Source organism: Anomaloglossus baeobatrachus, chromosome 9 (genome assembly GCF_048569485.1).
Source record: "Anomaloglossus baeobatrachus isolate aAnoBae1 chromosome 9, aAnoBae1.hap1, whole genome shotgun sequence".
Taxonomy (NCBI): domain Eukaryota; kingdom Metazoa; phylum Chordata; class Amphibia; order Anura; family Aromobatidae; genus Anomaloglossus; species Anomaloglossus baeobatrachus.
The window spans coordinates 159099285-159125942 of NC_134361.1; the positions used below are offsets into that span (position 1 = coordinate 159099285).

At 49.3% G+C, this 26658-nt stretch overlaps 1 protein-coding gene across 1 annotated transcript in view; it reads right to left on the bottom strand.

The window, feature by feature from the left end:
* GABRA3 (gamma-aminobutyric acid type A receptor subunit alpha3) overlaps positions 1-4084 on the bottom strand; it is a 422933-nt gene extending 418849 nt beyond the window's left edge. Inside the window, exon 1 of the mRNA XM_075324027.1 lies at positions 3996-4084. The gene's annotated coding sequence lies outside the window, so the exon portion shown is untranslated. The remainder of the gene's footprint in view (positions 1-3995) is intronic.
* Positions 4085-26658: the final 22574 nt, after the last annotated feature.

A 26658-nucleotide genomic window follows, 5' to 3' on the forward strand; every position in this document is an offset into this window, starting at 1 on the left:
GCTGCTACAGCCTCCTCGTGCCCCCGATGACCCGCTCCCGCAGCCACATTCAGACCATAAGGTTATGTGCGCACGTTGCGTAAATACATGCAGTTACGCTGCGCTTTGTAGCGCAGCGTAACTGCATGAGTCCTGCGTCCCCTGCACAGTCTATGGAGATTGTGCAGGGGCCGTGCGCACGTGGCGTTTTAGAGCGCAGCGCTTCGGCTACTGCCGAAGCGCTGCGCAAAAAGAAGTGACATGTCACTTCTTCCGTGCGCTTTGCCGGCAGCTCCTGCTCTGTCTATGGCAGGAGCTGCAGGCAGAGCGCATGGAATTGGCTTCACTATGGACATTTCTGTAGCGATTTAAAGCGCACATGTGCTCTTCAGATCGCTGCGGAAATTTCTGCAGTGAACTGTACGCAACGTGCGCACATAGCCTAAGACGCACCCCCCACTTTCCTCCAACATTTGGGGGGAAAAAAGTGCGTCTTATGGTCCGAAAAATATGGTAAAACTCTCTTCGATTTTGCTTTCTAGTATGCATCAATATGTAGACCTTGTTTTTATATTGATCACCTTGAATCAACTTTGTACATCCAGACACAGTGTACAGTCAGGGCCAGAAATATTTGGACAGTGACACAAGTTTTGTTATTTTAGCGGTTTACAAAAACATGTTCAGAAATACAATTTTATATATAATATGGGCTGAAAGTGCACACTCCCAGCTGCAATATGAGAGTTTTCACATCCAAATCGGAGAAAGGGTTTAGGAATCATAGCTCTGTAATGCATAGCCTCCTCTTTTTCAAGGGACCAAAAGTAATTGGACAAGGGACTCTAAGGGCTGCAATTAACTCTGAAGGCGTCTCCCTCGTTAACCTGTAATCAATGAAGTAGTTAAAAGCTCTGGGGTTGATTACAGGTGTGTGGTTTTGCATTTGGAAGCTGTTGCTGTGACTAGACAACATGCGGTCTAAGGAACTCTCAATTGAGGTGAAGCAGAACATCCTGAGGCTGAAAAAAAAGAAAAAATCCATCAGAGAGATAGCAGACATGCTTGGAGTAGCAAAATCAACAGTCGGGTACATTCTGAGAAAAAAGGAATTGACTGGTGAGCTTGGGAACTCAAAAAGGCCTGGGCGTCCACGGATGACAACAGTGGTGGATGATCGCCGCATACTTTCTTTGGTGAAGAAGAACCCGTTCACAACATCAACTGAAGTCCAGAACACTCTCAGTGAAGTAGGTGTATCTGTCTCTATGTCAACAGTAAAGAGAAGACTCCATGAAAGTAAATACAAAGGGTTCATATCTAGATGCAAACCATTCATCAATTCCAAAAATAGACAGGCCAGAGTTAAATTTGCTGAAAAACACCTCATGAAGCCAGCTCAGTTCTGGAAAAGTATTCTATGGACAGATGAGACAAAGATCAACCTGTACCAGAATGATGGGAAGAAAAAAGTTTGGAGAAGAAAGGGAACGGCACATGATCCAAGGCACACCACATCCTCTGTAAAACATGGTGGAGGCAACGTGATGGCATGGGCATGCATGGCTTTCAATGGCACTGGATCACTTGTGTTTATTGATGACATAACAGCAGACAAGAGTAGCCGGATGAATTCTGAAGTGTACCGGGATATACTTTCAGCCCAGATTCAGCCAAATGCCGCAAAGTTGATCGGACGGCGCTTCATAGTACAGATGGACAATGACCCCAAGCATACAGCCAAAGCTACCCAGGAGTTCATGAGTGCAAAAAAGTGGAACATTCTGCAATGGCCAAGTCAATCACCAGATCTTAACCCAATTGAGCATGCATTTCACTTGCTCAAATCCAGATTTAAGACGGAAAGACCCACAAACAAGCAAGACCTGAAGGCTGCGGCTGTAAAGGCCTGGCAAAGCATTAAGAAGGAGGAAACCCAGCGTTTGGTGATGTCCATGGGTTCCAGACTTAAGGCAGTGATTGCCTCCAAAGGATTTGCAACAAAATATTGAAAATAAAAATATTTTTTTTGGGTTTGGTTTATTTGTCTAATTACTTTTGACCTCCTAAAATGTGGAGTGTTTGTAAAGAAATGTGTACAATTCCTACAATTTCTATCAGATATTTTTGTTCAAACCTTCAAATTAAACGTTACAATCTGCACTTGAATTCTGTTGTAGAGGTTTCATTTCAAATCCAATGTGGTGGCATGCAGAGCCCAACTCACGAAAATTGTGTCACTGTCCAAATATTTCTGGACCTAACTGTATATGTGATAACACAAATGTGACTTATGTGTACTTACTAATATGTTTTTCTTTCTGTATATCTTCATCACAGATTATCTCTGACGAAGGCCTGTATGTTAAGGCCGAAACATTAGAACCAATCTTTTTGACCTTTGTACCAATAAAAATAAGCAAATTGAATTTCAAGCATCATTTTGTCTCAGACTCTCATCTTTCAGTGTGCCCGAGTTAACCTTTTTGTATTACGTATAATGAGTACACACAATCAATGAATCATTGTGATTAGCGGAAACATCACAGCAATGGCAGACAGCAATGCATAGAAATATAGAAAATAGTGATCGGTGGAAACATCATGGGCAGAACAGGACCATCCCGATCCGGTACACCTTGTCGCGGTAGGATGGCTTTTATGGGTTTTTTTTGTATTTTTTATCAAACCATGTTAACTAAGTGTCCTATGTTATTTAAGTGTACTATTACTATTTACCTTATTACAGGGTATATGCTCATTTTGTGTTTTTTTCCCTTCGGTTTTGCATGGGCAGAACCAGGCACCAGTACATAGAAGTATAAAATAGCGACCATTCAGAAACATCACAGGTGGAAGCAGGCAACAATACTTTGATATATAAAATAATGACCAGTAGAAACATCAGGGGCAGAGACGGGCATCAGAAATATGAAATAGTGACTAGTGAAAGCTTCACAGGAAGAGACAGGCAACAGTACATACAAACCTAAAAATAATGACTAAGCAGAAACATCACAGCAAAAACAGACAGTAGTACATAGAAGTAATAGTGACCAGTCAGAAACATCACAGGCAGAAACAGGCAGGAAGTACAAGGAAACATAAAATAGAGACCAGTGGAATCAAGGCTAGAGACAGGCAGCAGTGCATAGAAATATACAAAATAGTTACCAATGGAAATATCATGGACAGAGAAATGGAATAGTACATAGAACTATAAAATAGTGACCAGTCAGAAACATCAAGGGCAGGAACAGGCAGCAGTAGAATTATATATCCAAAATAGCGACCAGTCAGAAATATTATGGGCAGAAACAGACAGCAGTACATAGAAATATACAAAATAGTGACCAGTGGAATCATCAAGGGCAGAGATAGGCAGCAGTACATAGAAATATACAAAATAGTGACCAGTCAGAAACATCAAGGGCAAAAACAGGCAGCAGCACATAGAACTATAAAATAACGACCAGTCAGGAACATCATCGGCAGAAAGAGGCAGCAGTACAAGGAAATATACAAAATATTGACCAGTGGAAACATGAAGGGCAGAAACGGGCAGCAGTACATAGAAAAATAAAATAGCGACCAGTGGAATCATCAAGGGCAGAGACAGGCAGCAGTACATAGAAATATAAAATAGCAACCAGTAAGAAATATCAAGGGCAGAAACAGGCAGCATTACAAGGAAATATACAAAATAGTGACCAGTGCAAACATCATGTACTGAGACAGGCAGCAGTAAAAAGAAATGTATAAAATAGTGACCAGTCAGAAAATTAATGGGCAGAAACAGGCAGCAGCACAAAGAACTATAAAATAATGACCAGTTAGGAACATCACAGCAGAGACAGGCAGCAGCACACCTCGTAATTACGGAGTAACCTGGCTCACGAACGTCTAAACAGCGGTAAGATCTCCATGAAAGTGTACGAAACAAATGATGATGAAGAGGAGTATCTGAGCAGACATACACAGGGGATAATAAACGACAGCCCGCTACACACACATACCTCCGCTCGTGGACTCCTTTCTGCTTGGACTCTATAGTACAATGTCCACTATGAATACCTGCCGCCACTTCCAGTCTAGCACAATGATCCCGCAGCCAACGCAGTAATTGATGCTCTTCTGGCTCCGACCATCTAGAGATTCCCTTTAATTTCTGCAGGTGTGAGTCCCACGATCACGGTGCACTCATGTATTCTTGCTCTCGTGGATTCCCACACAACAAAACAAACCACCTGTGCTACTCCCTCATAGGATTCCCTTATATGTTCATGTTTCTGTCTGTAGATATGATGTATGTAGTATGGCCTCTGTGTCTATTTCGTCAAACGAAGCGTTTTCCAGATGTAGGAGGGAGGGAGGGCTGACATCAGATGGAGACACAGACCCCCTCCTCCTCCTCTCCTTTTTCTGCTTGCCCAGCACACCTCCTTTCTGTTCCTATTATTGCCATTTCTTACATTCAGTACACCATTTATACACAATGAGGTCACGTGTCAGCCTGCTGTGACCGACAAAAGGGACATACTTCAGCTCCAGTCTAGTGCAAGGAAGGCCAATTGCCGATAATGGAAGGACACTTCGATTTCTGTATATTCCAACAAAATATCATCCATGCAGATTGCATCTTGGTCATATCATATACACAGAATAAAGAGATGGGACGACTGTTGTTAGGCGATGCTTGGCATGGTGGGTATAGAGTATAGATTGTATGACGAGAACCCCAAATTCAGATGTCCAACACCTTTCCGCACCATGATCTGGATTCATAATACCATGACTATACGATGGCATACATCGGCCATTATACACCATGCAATATGCCATTTTTGCAGCTCAGGGGATCAAGAATCCAGGGAAGAGGGATGTCGTAAGAAAAAGTACACACATTTATTTAAATACTAAAAGGTGGCCCGATTCTACGCATCGGGTATTTTAGAATTTACGTATTGTGTAGTTCATGTATGATTTTTGTTATATATATAGATATATATATAGATGTTGTGTGTAGTTACCAAGTGTTTGTGTAGGGGCTGTACATGTTCTGGGTGTTGTATGGGTGTGGCGGGGGGCGAGAGCGGTGTTGTTTGTGTGTTGCGTTGTTTGTGGAGCGCTGTGTGTCTGTAGCGTTGTGTGTGTTGCGCGGTTTGTGTGTGTGTGGTGTGTTTTGGGGGGAGGTATGTTTTGTGCAATGTGTGTGTTGTGCGGTATGTGCGTATATTTGTGTGTGCAGCGTTGTCTGTGTGTGGGTGTCTGTGTAGGGCAGTTGTTTGTGGTTCCCAGTGTGTGTGTGTGGTGTGTTGTGCAGTGCGCGCGCGTGTGTGTGTGTGTGTTGGGGGGAGGTGTGCACTTCCCATCGTGCTCCATCCCCCATGCAGCGCACTCCCCATCGTGCTCCATCCCCCATGCAGCGCACTCCCCATCGTGCTCCATCCCCTATGCTGCGCACCCCCCATCGTGCTCCATCTAGCCATCCTGCGCACTCCCAAACGTGCTCCATCCGCCATGCAGCGCACTACCCATCGTGCTCCATCCCCCATGCTGCGCACTCCCAAACGTGCTCCATCCGCCATGCTGCGCACTCCCAAACGTGCTCCATCCGCCATGCTGCGCACTCCCAAACGTGCTCCATCCGCCATACTCCGCACTCCCCATCGTGCTCCATCCCCCATGCAGCGCACTCCCCATCGTGTTCCATCCCCTATGCTGTGCACCCCCCATCGTGCTCCATCTCCCATGCTGCGCACTCCCAAACGTGCTCCATCCGCCATGCTGCGCACTCCCAAACGTGGTCCATCCGCCATGCTGCGCACGCCCAAACGTGCTCCATCCGCCATACTCCGCACTCCCCATCGTGCTGCATCCCCCATGCTGCGCACTCCCAAACGTGCTCCATCCGCCATGCTGCGCACTCCCAAACGTGCTCCATCCCCTATGCTGCGCACCCCCCATCGTGCTCCATCTCCCATCCTGCGCACTCCCAAACGTGCTCCATCCTCCATGCTGCACACTCCCAAACGTGCTCCATCCGCCATGCTGCGCACTCCCAAACGTGCTCCATCCGCCATGCTGCGCACTCCCCATCGTGCTCCATCCCCCATGCAGCGCACTCCCAAACGTGCTCCATCCGCCATGCTGCGCACTCCCCATCGTGCTCCATCTCCCATGCTGCGCACTCCCAAACGTGCTCCATCCGCCATGCTGCGCACTCCCAAACGTGGTCCATCCGCCATGCTGCGCACTCCCAAACGTGCTCCATCCGCCATACTCCGCACTCCCCATCGTGCTGCATCCCCCATGCTGCGCACTCCCAAACGTGCTCCATCCGCCATGCTGCGCACTCCCAAACGTGCTCCATCCGCCATGCTGCGCACTCCCAAACGTGCTCCATCCGCCATGCTGCGCACTCCCAAACGTGCTCCATCCGCCATGCTGCGCACTCCCAAACGTGCTCCATCCGCCATGCTGCGCACTCCCAAACGTGCTCCATCCGCCATGCTGCGCACTCCCAAACGTGCTCCATCCGCCATGCTGCGCCAGCATCAGCCTCTATACCCGCAGCATCAGCCTCTCTGCCCGCAGCATCAGCCTCTCTCCTCCCAGCATCAGCCTCTCTGTCCCCAGCATCAGCCTCTCTGTCCCCAGCATCAGCCTCTCTGTCCCCAGCATCAGCCTCTCTGTCCCCAGCATCAGCCTCTCTGTCCCCAGCATCAGCCTCTCTCCCCGCAGCATCAGCCTCTCTGTCCCCAGCATCAGCCTCTCTGTCCCCAGCATCAGCCTCTCTGTCCCCAGCATCAGCCTCTCTCCCCGCAGCATCAGCCTCTCTGTCCCCAGCATCAGCCTCTCTGTCCCCAGCATCAGCCTCTCTGTCCCCAGCATCAGCCTCTCTCCCCGCAGCATCAGCCTCTCTGTCCCCAGCATCAGCCTCTCTGTCCCCAGCATCAGCCTCTCTGTCCCCAGCATCAGCCTCTCTCCCCGCAGCATCAGCCTCTCTGTCCCCAGCATCAGCCTCTCTGTCCCCAGCATCAGCCTCTCTGTCCCCAGCATCAGCCTCTCTGTCCCCAGCATCAGCCTCTCTGTCCGCAGCATCAGCCTCTCTGTCCCCAGCATCAGCCTCTCTGTCCCCAGCATCAGCCTCTCTGTCCCCAGCATCAGCCTCTCTCCTCCCAGCATCAGCCTCTCTGTCCCCAGCATCAGCCTCTCTGTCCCCAGCATCAGCCTCTCTCCTCCCAGCATTAGCCTCTCTGTCCCCAGCATCAGCCTCTCTGTCCCCAGCATCAGCCTCTCCATTCCAGCCTTCCCCAGGATCAGCCTCTCTGTCCCCAGCATCAGCCTCTCTGTCCCCAGCATCAGCCTCTCTGTCCCCAGCATCAGCCTCTCTCCTCCCAGCATCAGCCTCTCTGTCCCCAGCATCAGCCTCTCTGTCCCCAGCATCAGCCTCTCTGTCCCCAGCATCAGCCTCTCTGTTCCCAGCATCAGCCTCTCCATTCCAGCCTTCCCCAGGATCAGCCTCTCTCCTCCCAGCCTCCTCCAGCACGCCATGCTCCTCTGCCGACACTCACAGATCCAATCGCATACACTCACACACACCCACACACACCCGATCGCATACACTCACACACACCCGATCGCATACACTCACACACACCCGATCGCATACACTCACACACACACATTGACGATATTGCACATACGCGCTCACACTCACAACATCCGGAGATACCACATGCTTCTGGCCATGTGATCCTCCGGCAGGTCCTGGAAGGTCACAACAGCACAGTATCGAGGCCGAGAAGCAAGCGATATCCCAGGATGCTGTGAGTGTGTGGATGCGATGTGATGTATGTGTGAGGTGTGTGTGAGAGTGAGTGTGAGTCGGTGTACACTGGTAACTATGATACACATCGGGTAACCAAGGGACCTTAGTTACCCGATGTGTATAATGGTTACCAGCGTTCACGGCCTCTGTCAAGATCCCAGCATCACAAGGTTATGTCTTGCGCTGCTGGGATTGTGACGGAGCCGGTGTAGAAGCAAGCGATATCCCAGGATGTTGTGAGTGTGTGGATGTGATGTGTGAGGTGTGTGTGAGAGTGAGTGTGATCTGATGTGTGTGTGTGTGTACTTACCTGGGAGTCGGAGCTCCGTGTCAGTTGGGCCAGAGCGAGCGTGCATTGCGTGAGGGGGGCGGGGCCTGCAGAGAGCCGGGGCGAGAGGCCAATCTGTGTGGGGGGCGGGGCCATGGCGAGCCCAGCGGCCAATCAGCTTTGTGTCACCGTAAGGACACAATTTTGGAGCATGACAGACAGACAGACAGACAGACAGAATAAGGCAATTATATATATAGATATCAGCACTAGTAACTCCTTTTTTTTATGACACAATGAAGTCAGTGCCCTACGGGTGTCATACAGCAGGATCCCAGCGAGAAGAAGAGTGTTGTTATGGGACACCTTCAGTGGTTTTCTGGCAGCCATAAAAAGGGCTACCACAGTCAGGCTTTCTGCTGGTGACTGCGACTATTAGGTCTCAGCCTTTAACCCCTGTACGAGGAACAAGTCCAAATAGTAAAACAGGGCTACCGTATAATCACCTAATGACCAAAGCGGAGACAGAGGGGGGCAAGATTCAGTACAGATGTCACAATATCCCCCCTCGTACAAAGGACCTTTTGGACCCTTAGGACAAAGCATGTCATCATGGAAAGACCAATGGGAACTTTTAGTAAGTTTGTCAGCATTGATCTTGGTAGTCATCATCTTTTCTTTGAACCATAACCTTTCTGATGTACAAGGTACTGCAAGGACCCCCTTACTATCCAGGAATCAAGAATTCTTTCTATTGCAAATGCAAGGCTTTCTCTAATCAACACAGGGGAATGATTAACAGGGTGTACAGATGCATGATATGTCTTCACCAAGGATTTGTGAAAAACATTGGGAATCTGAAAGGTGTGGGGGAAGTTATACCAGGAAGGCTCCTAGATTGACAATCCCAGATATCTCATAGGAACCAATGTACTTGACTTCTAGCATTTTGAAGGGAACCTTGCGTCTGATATTTCTGGTGGATAACCACAACTTGTCTGCAGTGACGTAACTAGAGTTTGATGGGCCCTGGTGGAAAATGTGGACATGGGCACAGCCACCATATGTTGGTCAGATGTATGTATATGTATGGATACATTTAGTGTTTTAAATCCTATAAAGACATATGAGTTGCCCTCCCCCAATTATGTAGTAATGTCCACCATCCTGGTAAATGTCCCTCATCCTGGCCTACTTTCTGGTAAATATGCCCCCCATCCTGATATATATGTTCCCATCCTGGTAAATATTTCCCCCATTCTAAGCCCCATCTGGGTATATATGTCCCCATCCTGGTAGATATGTCCCCCATTCTGGACAAATCCTAGTAAATATGGCCCCATCCTAGGTGCCATCCTGGTATATATGGCCCCCTTCCTAGGCCCCTAGGCCCCATCCTGGTATATATGGCCTCCATCCTAGGCCCCATCCAGGCATGCATGTTCCATCATGGTATATATGTCTCCGTCCTAGCCCACATCTTGGTATATATGCTTCCCATCCTAGTAAAAATGTCCTCATCCTGGTATATATGTTCCTATTTGGGTATACATGTTCCCCTTCCTAGGCAACATCCTGGTATATATGTCCGCCAACCTGGTTTATGTGTCCCCATTCTAGGCCACATCCTGGTATATATAACCCAATCCTGGTAAAAATGTCCCTCATCCTTTTATATATGTTCCCATCCTGGTATATATGTTCCCATCTTGGTATGTTCCCATCCTTGGCCCTTCCTGGTATATGTCCACATCCTGGTATATATGTCTGTAGTGCCCCTGAACCCACAAGGATGTAGGGCCTACCCCCTAGGGCCCTGGGAGACCAGTGCCGGTATCACCAAAAACTCAGGTAATCCCACTTTTTCCCCAACAATCCCCCATACAATGGTACTTAGCTAGGGTTGGACCAATCATAGTATCATAGTTTTTAAGGTTGAAGGGAGACTCTAAGTCCATCTAGTTCAACCCGTAGCCTAACATGTTGATCCAGAGGAAGGCAAAAAAAAACCCAATGTGGCAAACAAGTTCCAATGGGGAAAAAATTTCCTTCCTGACTCCACATCCGGCAATCAGACTAGTTCCCTGGATGAATACCCTGTCATAAAATCTAATATACATAACTGGTAATATTAAATTTTTCAAGAAAGGCATCCAGGCTCTGCTTAAATGTTAGTAGTGAATCACTCATTACAACATCATGCGGCAGAGAGTTCCATAGTCTCACTGCTCGTACAGTAAAGAATCCTCGTCTGTGATTATGATTAAACCTTCTTTCCTCAAGACGTAGGATGGCTGCCTAGAGGTGGATGCCTGCCAATGGATGGCTGCCTAGAGGTGGAGCCAGTCCAGTCCACTAGTTGACCAGGTGGGAGGGACAGACTGTGGAGAGTAGTCAGACAAGTGTCAGACAGGTGAGGAGTGAAGGTGGAAGCAAAGTGACGTCCTGACTCGGGTTGACAGTGACCTGGTACCCAGGAGAGTAGTTTCCACTGGAGTACGGTGGAGTACGAACTACGCACCGACAGGGTACAGGAACCCTAGGACAGGAAAGAGCTTCAAGCCGACCTGTTAACACCTGCACAGCGAGGGGACCATCAAGGACCTCGCTGACCCTATGAATCTGAAGACTCAGTAGGGAGAACCGGGAGAACTGGGGACAGAACTAGAGACTCCAACCCCACAGGGTTCACACAGGTGGACAGAAGTGGTTAAACCACCGGACGGGGACCCCCAGCCAGTTGTTCTACACCAGGGGAACCCATTTACCAAGACAGGTGCAGGGGTAGAAGGTACCAGATTACTACACTGGCACTGGGACAAAGGGGACCCAAAGGTGAAACCAGCCGGCCTCGGGTAACCTGTTACCACCTACCAGCCATGAGTAAAAAAAACAGTTGCATTATACCTCTGTGTGAACTACCTTCTTCCGACGCCCGTCACACCAACCATCCTTTGGGGCCTGGCCCTGCTTGTGGAGGGCCTACCATCCAGGCTGCAATTAACACCAGCCCCAATAGTGACATTCTGCAGCGGCGGCTCCCCATATATAGCCGCAACACAGCAAGTGGCGTCAGATACACTGTGTGCAGAATTATTAGGCAAATGAGTATTTTGATCACATGATAGTTTTTATACATGTTGTCCTACTCCAAACTGTATAGGATTGAGAGCCAACTAACAATTAAGTAAATCAGGTGATGTGCATCTCTGTAATGAGAAGGGGTGTGGTGTAATGACATCAACACCCTATATAAGGTGTGCTTAATTATTAGGCAACTTCCTTTCCTTTGGCAAAATGGGTCAGAAGAGAGATTTGATGGGCTCTGAAAAGTCCAAAATTGTGAGATGTCTTGCAGAGGGATGCAGCAGTCTTGAAATTGCCAAACTTTTGAAGCGTGATCACCGAACAATCAAGCGTTTCATGGCAAATAACCAACAGGGTCGCAAGAAGTGTGTTGGGAAAAAAGGCGCAAAATAACTGCCCATGAATTGAGGAAAATCAAGCGTGAGGCTGCCAAGATGCCATTTGCCACCAGTTTGGCCATATTTCAGAGCTGCAACATTACTGGAGTATCAAAAAGCACAAGGTGTGCCATACTCAGGGACATGACCAAGGAAGAAAGGCTGAAAAACGACCACCTTTGAACAAGAAACATAAGATAAAACGTAAAGACCTGGGCCAAAAAATATTTTAAGACTGATTTTTCAAAGGTTTTATGGACTGATGAAATGATAGTGACTCTTGATGGGCCAGAGGCTGATCAGTAAAGGGCAGAGAGCTCCACTCCGACTCAGACACCAGCAAGGTGGAGGTGGGGTACTGGTATGGGCTGGTATCATCAAAGATGAACTTGTGGGACTTTTTCGGGTTGAGGATGGAGTGAAGCTCAACTGCTAGACCTACTGCCAGTTTCGGGAAGACAACTTCTTCAAGCAGTGGTACAGGAAGAAGTCGGTATCGTTCAAGAAAACCATGATTTTCATGCAGGACAATGCTCCATCACATGCATCCAACTAATCCACAGCGTGGCTGGCCAGTAAAGGTCTAAAACATGAAAAAATATTGACATGGCTCCCTTGTTCACCTGATCTGAACAAAATGTGAGATCTACAGGGAGGGAAAACAGTACACCTCTCGGAACAGTGTCTGGGAGGCTGTGGTAGCTGCTGCACGCAATGTTGATTGTAAACAGATCAAGCAACTGACAGAATCTATGCATGGTAGGCTGTTGAGTGACATTAGAAAGAAAGGTGGCTATATTGGTCACTAATTTTTTTGGGTTTTGCTTTTGCATGTCAGAAATGTTTATTTCTAAATTTTGTGCAGTTATACTGGTTTACCTGGTGAAAATAAACAAGTGAAATGGGAATATATTTGGTTTTTATTAAGTTGCCTAATAATTCTGCACAGTAATAGCTACCTGCACAAACAGATATCCTCCTAAGTTAGCCAAATCTAAAAAAAAAACAAAACACTCCAACTTCCAAAAATATTAAGCTTTGATATTTATCAAATGAGTCTTTTGGGTTGATTGAGAACATAGTTGTTGATCAATAATAAAAAAACTCCTCTAAAATACAACTTGCCTAATAATTCTGCACACGATGTATGAACATTAACCTAAATCCCCTGTAAATATACCCCATTACAAAAAGGGCGCAGGGCACGGAATTGAGCGGCCACCACCGTGACATTCCAAAGAGAGACACTGCCCGGAACCGAGTACCCCATATTCCTGGGCCTCTCCTGGTATGTGCTCCCATCCTGCGGCCCTGCTGGTGTACATGTCCCCTGTTATGATCTGGTAACCGTGGAAGATTACAAAAAACTCCCATTAGTGGAAAAATGCCAAGAACAACAAGAGTAGTTGGAACCTTGGCTGACCGCAATCCCCTAACTATCAGACCACACTAGAAGTAGCCGTGGAGCGTTCCTATACACTTAGATGCCTCGTCACAGCCTGAGAAACAAGCTACGCCTCACAGATAGAAATGAAATCTACCTTGCCTCAGAGAATTCCCCAAAGGAGTAGATAGCCCCCGACATATAAAGATTATGGTGATGTAGGAAAGCACGATACATAGATAGGAAAAATAGATTTAACAAAGGCGAGGCCCAACTAACTAGATACAAAAGAAAGGAAACTGATTGTGATTAGTACAAAAATCCTGCAGAAAAAATACCACTCTCCTAATAGTAAAATTTTCCTGGAGGTCGAACGACCTCACCCCCATTATATTAAGTGCTCTTGTAAATAATGGGAGAGACAAAATGCTAAAAAGAACACAAAAATACAAAAGTGCAAATAATCAAGTTAGACAGGGAGAAACTCCCTTGTCTTGCAGAAGAGCTAGCAAAGGGGGAATACCCGTGTTCACCAAACTTGAAAGGCAAGTCTTCACCTGCATGAAAACAGATACAAAACAAAACCAAGAAAAACAAACACCCTATGGTGTAAACCAGGAAGCAAGGAAAAACCTAACAAACTTATCTGCAGAAGTCTTGCACAGGGAAACAGGGAAGGACAGAACTTCAAGCCAGGTCCAGAGACTGAGGAAAATTCAACTATAACCGCCATCAGCATGGCAAAAAAGTGCTCTCCTATATACACCAGGCTTGTCTGCAATAGGACTTTCTTAATTCCCAATTAACGCCGACACCTGTCTGAGTCACAGGCTCAGACTCAGCTCCTCTACCATTCCTGGCCACCAGAGGGAGCTCCAAAACAGCACCCACACAGATGACATTCACAACAGTACCCCTCCTTGAGGAGGGGTCAGCAAACCCTCACAAGAACCACCGGGTCTGTCAGGATCGGCATGATGGAAGGCACAAACCAATCTGTCAGCATGAATGTCAGAAGCAAAGACCCAAGATATGTCCTCCTGCCCATAACCCTTCCACTTACCAAGATACTGGAATTTTCGTCTATTAAGACAAGAATCCAAAATTTTCTCTACCTCATACTCCAGATCCCCTTCTACCAACACAGGATCCGGGGGCGCTGCCGTGGGAACTACTGTCTCCACATGTTTCTTCAACAAAGACTTATGAAAAACATTGTGAATTTTAAATGACTCAGGAAGAGCCAAACGAAAAGATACGGGATTAATAATCTCCGAAATCTTATAGGGCCCAATAAATCTAGGCTTACATTTAGGCAAGGAAACTCTCATAGGAACACTTCTGGAAGACAACCAAACCATGAGGGTATTCACTTTATAGAAGGGGAATGTAGTGCAGATAGTGACCAGGGCACAAGTAATGAAATTGGGGGTGGTACGGGGGGAAGGGTTAGAACAGTTAATACAGTAAGCAGGAATACAGGTACAGAATCATATGTAACGTGCATGTACACTAATGCCCGAAGCCTCACAAATAAGGTGGAGGAATTAGAATTAATATTGTTGGAAGAAAATTATGATATAGTGGGGATATCAGAGACATGGCTGGATGAGAGCTATGACTGGGCTGTTAATTTACAGGGTTATAGCCTATTCAGGAATGACCGTACAAATAAGCGAGGGGGAGGTGTGTGTCTATATGTAAAATCATCCTTAAAACCCATCCTGCGTGACAACATATGTGAGGGTACTGAGAATGTAGAGTCCCTATGGGTGGAGATAAGGGGGGGGAGAATGAATAATAAAATACTGATAGGGGTGTGTTATAAGATGCCGAATATTATGGAATAGGTAGAGAATCTCCTCATAAAGCAAATTGATAAAGCAGCGAGTCTCGGAGAGGTAATTATTATGGGGGACTTTAACTATCCTGATATAAATTGGGGAACAGAAACTTGCAGTTCTAGCAAAGGAAATAGATTTTTGATAACAATGAAAGATAATTACCTGTCACAAATGGTACAGGACCCCACAAGAGGGGGAGCACTACTAGACCTTGTACTAACCAATAGGCCAGACCGCATATCAAATATACAAGTTGGGGGTTACTTGGGGAATAGTGATCACAAAATAATAAGTTTTCATGTATTCTTTAGTAAGATGTCTAGTAGAGGGGCTACAAGGACACTAAACTTCAGGAAAGCAAATTTTAAACGATTGAGAGATGATCTTAGTGCAATAAACTGGGATGATGTACTAAGTAATAAAAGTACACAAAGCAAATGGGAGACTTTTATGAGCATCCTGAATAGGGCTTGTGCAGAAAATATACCCTATGGGAACAAACATGCTAGAAATAGGAGGAAACCCCTATGGCTAAATAGAGCTGTAAGGGAAGCAATAAAAGAAAAACAGAAAGCCTTAAAAGAATTAAAGAGGGTAGGTAGTGATGAGGCATTATATAATTATAGAAAATTAAATAAAATATGTAAAAAGCAAATTAAGTTAGCTAAGTTTGAGACAGAGAGACTCATTGCGAGAGAAAGTAAAAATAATCCTAAAATATTCTTTAACTACATAAACAGTAAAAAACTGAAAAGCGATAGTGTTGGCCCCCTTAAAAATAGTCTTGGTGAAATGGTGGAAGGGGATGAGGGTAAAGCCAACCTGCTGAATGACTTTTTTTCTACGGTTTTTATACAAGAAAATGCCATGGCAGATGACATGACCAGTGATACCATAAATTCACCCTTGTATATTACCTGCTTAACCCAGCAGGAAGTACGCCGCCGCCTCGAAATCACTAAGGTTGACAAATCTCCGGGCCCGGATGGCATATACCCCAGAGTACTACAGGAATTGAGTTCTGTGATAGATAGACCATTATTTTTAATCTTCTCAGATTCCTTAATAACAGGGTCGGTACCGCAGGACTGGCGCATAGCAAATGTGGTGCCAATATTCAAAAAGGGGACAAAAACTGAGCCGGGAAATTATAGGCCGGTAAGTTTAACCTCTACAGTTGGTAAAATCCTTGAGGGTTTCTTGAGAAATGCTATACTGGAGTATCTCAAGAAAAATAACTTTATGACAGAGTATCAACATGGGTTTATGAGGGATCGATCCTGTCAAACTAATTTGATCAGCTTCTATGAAGAGGTAAGTTCAAGCCTGGACCAGGGAAATGCAGTGGATGTTGTGTATATGGACTTTTCAAAAGCTTTTGATACGGTGCCACACAAAAGGTTGGTACATAAAATGAGAATAATGGGGATAGGGGAAAATATGTGTAACTGGGTTAAAAACTGGCTCAGTGATAGGAAACAAAGGGTGGTTATTAATGGTACGTACTCGGACTGGGTCTCAGTTCATAGTGGGGTACCACAGGGGTCAGTATTGGGCCCGCTTCTTTTCAACATATTTATAAATGACCTTGTTGGGGGCATGCGGAGTAGAATTTCAATATTTGCAGATGATACTAAACTCTGCAGGGTAATCAATACAGAGGAAGATAATTTTATATTACAGGGAGATTTATGTAAATTGGAGGATTGGGCTGAGAAGTGGCAATTGAAGTTTAATGTAGATAAATGTAAGGTCATGCACTTGGGTAGAGGAAATAACATTTATGATTATGTACTTAATTGTAGAACACTGGGTAAAACAGACACAGAAAAAGACTTGGGTGTATGGGTGGATGGTAAACTTCACTTTAGTGGACAGTGTCAGGCAGCTGCTGCCAGGGCTAATAAAATAATGGGATGTATTAAAAGAGGTATAAGTGTTCATGAAAAAAATATAGTTCTACCTCTGTACAAGTCACTAGTGCGACCGCACTTAGAATACTGTGTACAATTCTGGTCACCGATATATAAGAAGGACATAGCTGAACTGGAGAGGGTGCAGAGAAGAGCCACCAAGATTATTAGAGGAATTGGTGGGCTGCAATACCAAGACAGGTTATTAAACTTGGGGTTATTTAGTTTGGAAAAACGAAGGCTTAGGGGGGATCTAATCAAAATGTATAAATATATGAGGGGACAGTACAGAGACCTTTCCAAAGATCTTTTTACACCTAGGCCTGCGACTGGAACACGGGGGCATCCGCTACGTCTTGAGGAAAGAAGGTTTAATCATAATCACAGACGAGGATTCTTTACTGTACGAGCAGTGAGACTATGGAACTCTCTGCCGCATGATGTTGTAATGAGTGATTCACTACTAACATTTAAGCAGAGCCTGGACGCCTTTCTTGAAAAATTTAATATTACCAGTTATGTATATTAGATTTTATGACAGGGTATTGATCCAGGGAACTAGTCTGATTGCCGGATGTGGAGTCAGGAAGGAAATTTTTTCCCCATTGGAACTTGTTTGCCACATTGGGGGTTTTTTTGCCTTCCTCTGGATCAACATGTTAGGCTACGGGTTGAACTAGATGGACTTAGAGTCTCCCTTCAACCTTAAAAACTATGATGATACTATGATGAAACTATGATGATGTCCCCCACTTTAAACCGGGGCCCAGCTGTCCTACGTTGGTTGGCAAACCTTTGAGCATTCTCCTGGGGCTGAAACAATTTGTCCACTACTTGAGCCCAGATTTTCTGCATTCCCTCCACCACAGAATCAACACCCGCGCAGGCCGAAGCCTCAACCTGTACTGAAGAGAACCTAGGATAAAGTCCAAAATTGCAGAAAAAAGGAGACATCAAAATAGCAGAGCTCGCCCTATTATTGAGAGCAAACTCTGCCAAGGGCAAAAAAGAAACCCAGTCATCTTGATCAGCAGATACAAAACATCTCAAACATATTTCCAAGGTCTGATTAGCTCTCTCAGTCTGGCCATTGGTCTGGGGATGAAAAGTAGAATAAAAAGACAGTTCAATGCCTAATCTGGAACAAAATGCTCTCCAAAATCTGGACACAAACTAAACTCCTCTGTCTGACACAATATGCTCAGGAATACCATGTAAACGAACCACCTGTTGAAAAAACAAGGGCACCAACTCTGAAGAAGACGACAACCAAATGGACCATCTTTGAGAATCTATCACAAATAACCCAAATAACCGTCATTCCTTGAGAGACAGGAAGATCTGAAATAAAATCCATAGCAATATGAGTCCAGGGTTTCTTAGGCACAGGCAGGGCCGCCATCAGGGCATTACTAGTGGAACTCCTGTAGCGGGCCCGGTGAGCAGCAGGCAGGAGGGGGGTTCCGGACACACTGACAGGCCCCTCCCCTTTTCTTCCTCTTCTCCCCGGGTCCCAGGGCAGGGGGCGTTGACTACATTTTGCAGGGTGGGCTGGTCGTAATGTAAGGGGTGGATGGACCCCTAGTGTGGAGAAGACGTTTTTCCCCCCCATAGGACGCCATAGGAGTATGGTGGCACATTGTACAATGTTGTGTGTTATGTACGGTTCTCCCCCCCTAGGTGCCAGTGTAGTGAGTGGTTCCCCTGGTAACAGTGACAGGGAGGAAGGGGCAGGGCAGCCTAGGAGGGAAGAGAAGGGGGGTTGGGCTCTGAATGCAGGGCAGTGTGCTGTGAGATGTAACATGGGAGAGAGCTGAGGAGAAGTGCCGGGGCAGAGTGCAGTAGTGGGTGCTGTGGCAGTGGAGCGAAGAAGTTGGAGCTAATCCGGAGCCGGTAGTGAGTACTGGAGCCGTCCCCTAGTTCAATACAAATCCCTGGGAAAGGGCTGGACTAAAATCGGGATAGGAGTACCACTGCTAGGGGGATAACAATTGGCCCCTGCAGGCAAAGGAAAGTGCCCGTAGAGAAAAAGGAAACCATTTTTGTAGAAAAGGACTTGTAACGTACTAAAGTAAGCCTGCTGCAAACAGAAAGATGGAAGCTTTGTTTAATAAATCAGTGTTTGGTTTACCCGCTGCCTGCAGTTGTCTCTTTCCTGAAAGTGAAGAAGGAGCTGGAGAGCACAGAAAGAACGCTGTCATGAATGGGCCCCATGCATCCACACTCTGCCCCAACCACACACCTGTATTGCAAGTAACGGCCGGGCCGGGGTTCAGCCTGCGGCCCACAAGGCGAGGGGACTCGACTACACCCCCTGAGGCGCCCCCTGCCCCCGTTACATTTTGGCGTAGTCGGCAGGATCAAGCCCGCAGAAGAGAAACCCCGAGCAGAGACCAAGTGGTGCCTGATGTACTGAACAGGCCACGAGATAGCGGCAAGATGGCGGCCGTCCTCATGGATTTAGTGAAGGCGCGAAAAGTGGGCGCCAAACGAAAAGCGCTGGGCTGGCCTGTAAGGAAGAAGCCCGGAGTGCACCGCCCAAAGAGGGGAGGTGCTTGCCCCGAGATACTGCAGAGGTCTAGAGATGTGGGCGGCGCCGCAAGAAAGAAGAAGCGTCGCAAACGCTGTGCCGACCTGGTGGGTGAGGCCGGGGGCGGAGTATGGGCAGAAGCGGGAAAAGAAGAACCGCCTCCACCTTCCCCAGCGCGATTGCAACCCCGGCAGTGGAAGAAGAAGCAAACTCCAATACCTGGACCAAGCAGAATGGAGAACAGAGCGTGGCGCGCTCAGCATAAGCAAGCGCTCGCTGAAGCCTGTGGGCTGAAGAGTACCCCGACGGTCGCGCCAAAAGCGGCCACCGAACCTACGGCTGGAGACAAGCCAAGAGAAGCATCGGCATTACTGGTGATACATCAGAGTATGGTGTCGCACCCGGTAGTTGTTGTCAGCAGCCCACTGCGGTCCCGTCCAGCTACCCCCTCACCCCCGCAGGAGGCTGAAGGGCCTGAACCGGAGAAGGAAGTACCGGAGCCACCGGGTTATGAGCCGTTTCGTAGGCTACCCCGCTTACCTGGACAGTCCCTCTCCGACCATGTGAGGGCCCAGCGGGCTGAATGGCTGCGTGCATACCACCCAGCGTGAGGGTTAATCATCCGGAAGAAAAAGATCTGTTTGTTGTCGAAAGCCGGTACTGTTGGAAGCCGGTGAGTGTTTATGGTTAAAGCTACGTTAAAATAACTGAACCCGGGAATAGAAGAATGCAGGGACTATGCATGGACTTCTCCCGCGACTGTTAAGTAAAGAACCCTTTTGTTTCTGTTGGTCGCGGCTCATCTAAGACCGGGAGCGCTTGAGGAGGGACTCCGGGCACCGGACTTGTGTGCCAATCTGGTGTGCTTTGATACGTTAGTTTTAAAATGTTTTTTTTTTTTATTGATAAGAAAGAAAAAGAATACTGCTGAAGAAACATGTGTGTGTTTTCCATATGCGTTGTCTTGCAGGTGCGGAACCTCGCCAGGAGGCTGAGGTTAAAGAGGGGAGGAATGTAAGGGGTGGAGGGACCCCTAGCGTGGAGAAGACGTTTTCCCCCCCTGAAGACGCCACAGGAGTATGGTGGCACATTGTACAATGTTGTGTGTTATGTACGGTTCTCCCCCCCTAGGTGCCAGTGTAGTGAGTGGTTCCCCTGGTAACAGTGACAGGGAAGGAACGGGCAGGGCAGCCTAGGAGGGAAGAGAAGGGGGGTTGGGCTCTGAATGCAGGGCAGTGTGCTGTGAGATGTAACATGGGAGAGAGCTGAGGAGAAGTGTCGGGGCAGAGTGCAGTAGTGGGTGCTGTGGCAGTGGAGCGAAGAAGTTGGAGCTAATCCGGAGCCGGTAGTGAGTACTGGAGCCATCCCCTAGTTCAATACAAATCCCTGGGAAAGGGCTGGACTAAAATCAGGATAGGAGTACCATTGCTAGGGGGATAACAATTGGCCCCTGCAGGCAAAGGAAAGTGCCCGTTGAGAAAAAGGAAACCGTTTTTGTAGAAAAGGACTTGTAACTTGTAACGTACTAAAGTAAGCCTGCTGCAAACAGAAAGATGGAAGCTTTGTTTAATAAATCGGTGTTTGGTTTACCCGCTGCCTGCAATTGTCTCTTTCCTGAAAGTGAAGAAGGAGCTGGAGAGCACAGAAAGAACGCTGTCATGAATGGGCCCCATGCATCCACACTCTGCCCCAACAACACACCTGTATTGCAAGTAACGGCCGGGCCGGGGTTCAGCCTGCGGCCCACAAGGCGAGGGGACTCGACTACACCCCCTGAGGCGCCCCCTGCCCCCGTTAGAGTGCAGTGAGCAGGAGGCGGGGCCCAGACACGCTGACAGGCCCCTCCCCTTTCATTCCTCTGCTCCCCGGGCCCCAGCGCAGGGGGCGTTGACAGTACACTTCGCAGGGTGGGCTGGTCGTGCAGTGAGCAGGAGGCGGCGCCTGGACACGCTGACAGCCCGGGCCCCTCCCCTTTCATTTCTCTGCTCATCGGGCCCCATGGGCAGGGGGTGGGGACGTTGCACTGACAGCACCTGCAGTCGCACAGGGGCCCCAAGCAGGAGCGGGCCCCTAGAGCCTGAAAACGTACTGGGTACGTCATAGCTCCCTGGTACTTAAGGACTCATGACGTACCCAGTACGTCACGGTGAGATCGTGGCCCCGGTGGCTGCGATCGCTGCAAATATCTCAGATTCGGGGAGGAGGGGCCCTGCCTGACCTCAGGAGGGGTGGTGTCTCCTCCCCGGACCTAAGGACCCTGTGATTGGCTGACGAACGCCGCTCAGCCAATCACAGCCACTGTAATGTTCCAACCATTGAAAATGGCTGTAACATTAAAATCCAGCCCTGATCAGTGCAGCTGTAGCCCTGATCATTGGCTGGAGCTGGGTGACCTCAGTTTCACCCGCCCCCAGCTCTGATTGGAGAAATCGGCCTTGTGACCGATCTCTCCAATCACTGTGGATCTGGGGCCGGTGACCACTTCCCTCAGCTTCACTCCAGCGTCCGTGGAAGGTGAGGGGAGCGATCGGTAAGTTTAAAGACACTGTCTCCTTTCAGCCGCCACCATTGCCCCAGCCCCCACCCTTCAGCTGCCGGCTGCAGCAGTCACTGCCCCTGATCCAGCAGCACTGAACCCATCTGCTGCGTCCCCTCCATCTGCGACCGCCCTCCCCCATCAGCCGCTGCCCCCCTCCCCCATCAGCCGCTGCCCCCCTCCCCCATCAGCCGCTGCCCCTCTCACCTTCCTCCATCTGCTGTGATCTCCCCACCTTCTGTGACCCCACCTTCTGTGAGACCCCCCACCTGCTGTGAGACCCCCCACCTGCTGTGAGACCCCCCCACCTGCTGTGAGACCCCCCACCTGCTGTGAGACCCCCCCTGCTGTGAGACCCCCCACCTGCTATGAGACCCCCCCACCTGTTGTTAGACCCCCCCCACCTGTTGTGAGACCCCCCACCTGTTGTGAGACCCCCCCACCTGTTGTGAGACCCCCCCCACCTGCTGTGAGACCCCCCCACCTGCTGTGAGACCCCCCCACCTCTGCTGTGAGACCCCCTCCACCTGCTGTGAGACCCCCCCCACCTGCTGTGAGACCCCCCCCCGCCGTCCATCTGTCCCGTCGTCCATCCGTCACTCATCTATCTGTAGCATCCACGGGGCAGGGGTTAAATGTTACTCGTCGCCGGGCCGATCATGTCGGGTCCGGGATGTCACAGGTGGCCCTGCCTGGCTTCGTGGCCCCGAGGTGGACAATAAAAGGGGATTTGGAGGATGGTGGGGGAATGATGAGGATGATAGTCTTGTGACGCCACCTGTGGTACGTGGCCAGGGATTAGCTGTCGCTGCTGTCGCTGTCCTCCGGGGTGGATGGTGTTGCTGCAAGGATGGTTCTGCTCCCCACAGGTGGAGCGGGGCCCCGGGGAGGATGATGACAGTAGTGGCCGTTGGTGCCGAAGCGCGAGGTGACGGCAATCAAAAGGCTGAATCAACTGCTGTGGTTCCAGCCGTGATGGGCCCCAGCTGATCCCGGATCCGTTGGAGGTTAGAACTGGCACGGTGGTCGATGGGCCCTTCCTTCTTGCGCCTTTACAGATGGATCCCCGTGTCCTGATGCTGCTTGGGGATCCCGGTTCGTGTTAGCTCCTGTCCCGTGTGTAGGTGACGCGGGGCCGCTGTGGGGCTTGACTGTAATCACGACTCCGGACCCTATGTGGCACTGTGCTCTTGGATCTCGTGGTGGTCAGAGAGACATGCAATCCCCCTGTCCTGCAGATTCTGGTGATACAACGAGAAGTCTGTTCCACCCTAAGGCTCTGCACCCTGAACGCACCGATCCCGCTCCTGTTCTCTCCGGCTGGAGAACACTCTAACTGTTGTGTAAGCTCCTAACTCCCTCTGGTGGCTGCTCCTCCCTGGTTCCCTGTCACTAGTGGGTGGCCGCCCCCCATGTTTGGTGACTAGCTTAAGACCCGACCCTAGCCTGGTCCCCAATGGGAAGGGCAATCTGGTTGTGTATATGAGTTTGTGTTGTGGAACTGGTACCGACCTCCTCTGGATCCAGGATGAGTACTACACCTTAAGTGAGGTGCAGTACCATGTGGTGACTGAAGCCACAGGGGAGCCACATATCCATCTATCTATCTAGCCATCTATCTATGATTCTATATATCTAAATATCTGCTGAAAGAGCCTTAAAGTGAATCTGTCACCAGGTTTTTGCTCCCCCATCTGAGAGCAGCATAAAGTAGAAACAGATATCCTGATTCCAGCGGTGTGTCACTTACTGTGCTGTTTGCTTTCATTGTGATAAATCAATGTTTTCTCTGCTGCAGATCTAGCAGTTATACAGAGCTCATGAATATGCTGGACTACCTGCAGCATGATGAGTAGCCCTGTAATGATAATCTCCTGCTGATTAACCAGTGATGTTATCAAAACTAAACTATACTAAGCAGCCCAATAAGTGACCATCGCTGGAATCAGGATCTCTTCCGCTATGTTATGCTGCACTCAGATTAGGTGTTAAAAACCTGGTGGCAGATTCCCTTTGGAGGGGTTGTCAGGTCTAAATCCACAAGTCTGCATTATCACAATTTGGTTTCAATTAGTTTAAAAACTTGTATGTGACACATTCCCTTAAAGAAAAAAAAAATAGATATACCAAAAATAAATATGTACCAAAGAAGTTAGATTTAAAAAGAAAAAAAAAAGTTAGAATAGAGTAGGGCCCTGCCAAAAGAGTCTACCTTGTCGTGGTAGTAATATATACAAGGCACTCCTGAATTTAGTAAATTGATGATTTTTTATTTTTTCATACTCAGTATAGTCAAGTCAAGACGTTGCAGCCCAAACATGGCCTTTATCAGTAACTAGCACCTGAGATGAGGGCAGTGTTTGGAATGCTAGTGTGGCGCCCTGGACAAGCCAAGTCGTCACAGAACAACACCTACACACCCCACACTCCCGGTCAGGCACACCAAAGTCAGACAATAACCCTTGTTGCCTTCCTCCAGGGGCTGATGTCCACACCAGGGGGGTGGGTCAGGCGGTTGGCTCCGCCCACCGAGAAGTTCACAGTCCTGGAGGCGGGAAAAGCAGGCAGTTCAGTTTTGCAAGTGAAAGTGGAAGGAGGGAAGTAGCAGTTGAGCAGACAGAAAGTGGTCCGGGTGTGTGGCCCGGACGGATCAGCAAGGTTGGCAGACGGTGGTGACCGTCTGCAGGAGTGGCCTATTGGAGCTAACCGTAAGGACCGTGGACGGGCGGTGGCCCAGCGGTACCGGACCGGTACGCAAAGAGAAGCCAGCACCATCCGGCAGGGGCTTACGGACCCCGGCAAGGCTAGGAGTCGCCGTGAATTTGCCAAATCCGTTAGCGAACGGAACCTCCTGGGTTTCCCAGCAGCCAAGTCCCGTCAGAAGGCAACAGTCCAACCGAGAGAGGGAAACACAGTCACCGCCAAGGCTAAAGTTCCCAGGGCCAGAGCCTGCGAGCAAAAGGGGCTCCTTCAGCACCCATCCAAGCTGGGGAGCGGGTTACCGGTGGGAACCCATTGGAACCGTACACGTTACACAGGTGCAGGGAAAGGCAGTCACCATCAACCTGCCGGGAGGAGAAACACCGCAGCCGTCTGTGGGACCCGTCCATCCAGCCGTGTGTTTTACCGAGAACTGTGTCCTCATCATTGGCTGAGTGAGTACCACCATGCCGTGCGGCACAGCGCTGCCCCCGCGACCCTGCACCTCGCCAGGCCCCGTAACCCGCCTGCCATCCATCCCTACCCCATCACCAGGCCCCGGGACAACCAACCCCCTACCCATGGAGGGGAGAACTAACATCCAGGCTGCTCCCTGTCATCGCTCCCGGGATCCCCGTCCAGAGCAGCGGTGGTGTCACCAATATCACCACAACCGTGGGTGGCGTCATGGACAATAACCAAATCCCCACAATCAAATCCCCTTTTCACTCATGGGCGAGGAACGCCGCTCGAGTCCCCGGGATCCGGCCCACCGCTCGAGCCACCACCGAGCAGCAGCGGCAGCAGCCGGACCCGAGCAGTGGGAGAGCGCAGCGTCCCCTCCTCCACCCGCGACAACTTGGCATCACGAACAGGATCTTATCGCTCTGCCGCCTGGTAGAGGTGCGCCTTGTAACCGCCGGAGGTGTCCGGCCGGAAAATTTGAGAAGCCGCCATCTTGGGCGCGAAAAATTCCCGCTCGAGCGTCTCCTCGAGTAGTGGAGGCGCGAAGGCCAAAACCCCGCCCCTGTAGAGGAGGAGCCGGAGAGAGACTAAGGGGGATGGAAACAAGATGTCTGCGCCCGACGGAGCCGCTGGAGGAGTGGCGGATGCAGTCGTGGGAGCACCCGTAGATGGGAATGGGCTGCCCAGGTCCCGGCCGCGCTGGCGGGGGGTGCCGCGGCCCCGGCTCTCGCTCAGGTGATGCCATTCTCTTTATCCTATGTGCCCGGAGCTGCCTGGCTACCGCAGTACGATGGGAAACCTGATGCCTTGCAGGTTTTCCAAAAAAAACTTAGTCCGCTACTAGAACTGTACCCCCTGACTGATAAGCAACGTGCAGCGCTAGTGCTGGGGTAGCTAACCGGCGCGGCTGAGCAAGAGGCGGGGACCTGGGCCGAGGGGGACCGGTCCTCTGTAGCCACCATCTTTGAGAAGCTGCAGACTGCCTTTGAGACCCGTACCGAGGCAGAGTTGCGGATGCAGTTCTATCAATGCCAGCAACGGCCCGCAGATAGCATTCGGGACTATGCCTTGCGCCTGCAAACCGCACTCCGCACACTGAAGCGGGTGGACACCATCAACAGTGCGGACAGTAACAAAATGCTAAGTGAGCAGTTTGTGCAGGGGATGAGGTCCTCAGAAGACCGCAAACAACTTCGGCTGTGGGCCCTAGAACACCCTGATGTGGACTTTGCCGTATTAAAGGAACGGGCCATCAAAGCTCTGCAACCCCCCGCATCTGAAGCCCCTGAGCCAGCCCCGTGGCCGGTTGAGACTGCTCCCGTCGTGGTGGCCCCTACCCCGCCAGCACCTCCAGTGCCTGCAGCCCCAAGCGGAACGATGGAAGAACTCGCTGCTCAAGTTCGCCGCATGGATGGGGACCTCGCTAAGATCCTCGCCGCACTCCAGCCTCTGACCAGATCCCAGGCCCTGGTGAAGATGCAGCTCGCCGACAGCCCTGAGGACATCCCCTGGATGCAGCGGAGGAGCGCCAATGACTCACGGTATGGACCCCCAATCTGTTACAGGTGCAGGGAAACTACTCTTTAAAGGGGGTAAATTGTGTCTGTATGTGTTGAAAGTACCGTGTAAAAGTTTTAATTGAATGATAAGAAAGAATTAACCGAGAAGTCACCTGATTTGAAGCCTTTATTAGCACCGGTCGTTGCCGGCAACTGGTCCCCGTTGGGACCCCTTTACCAAA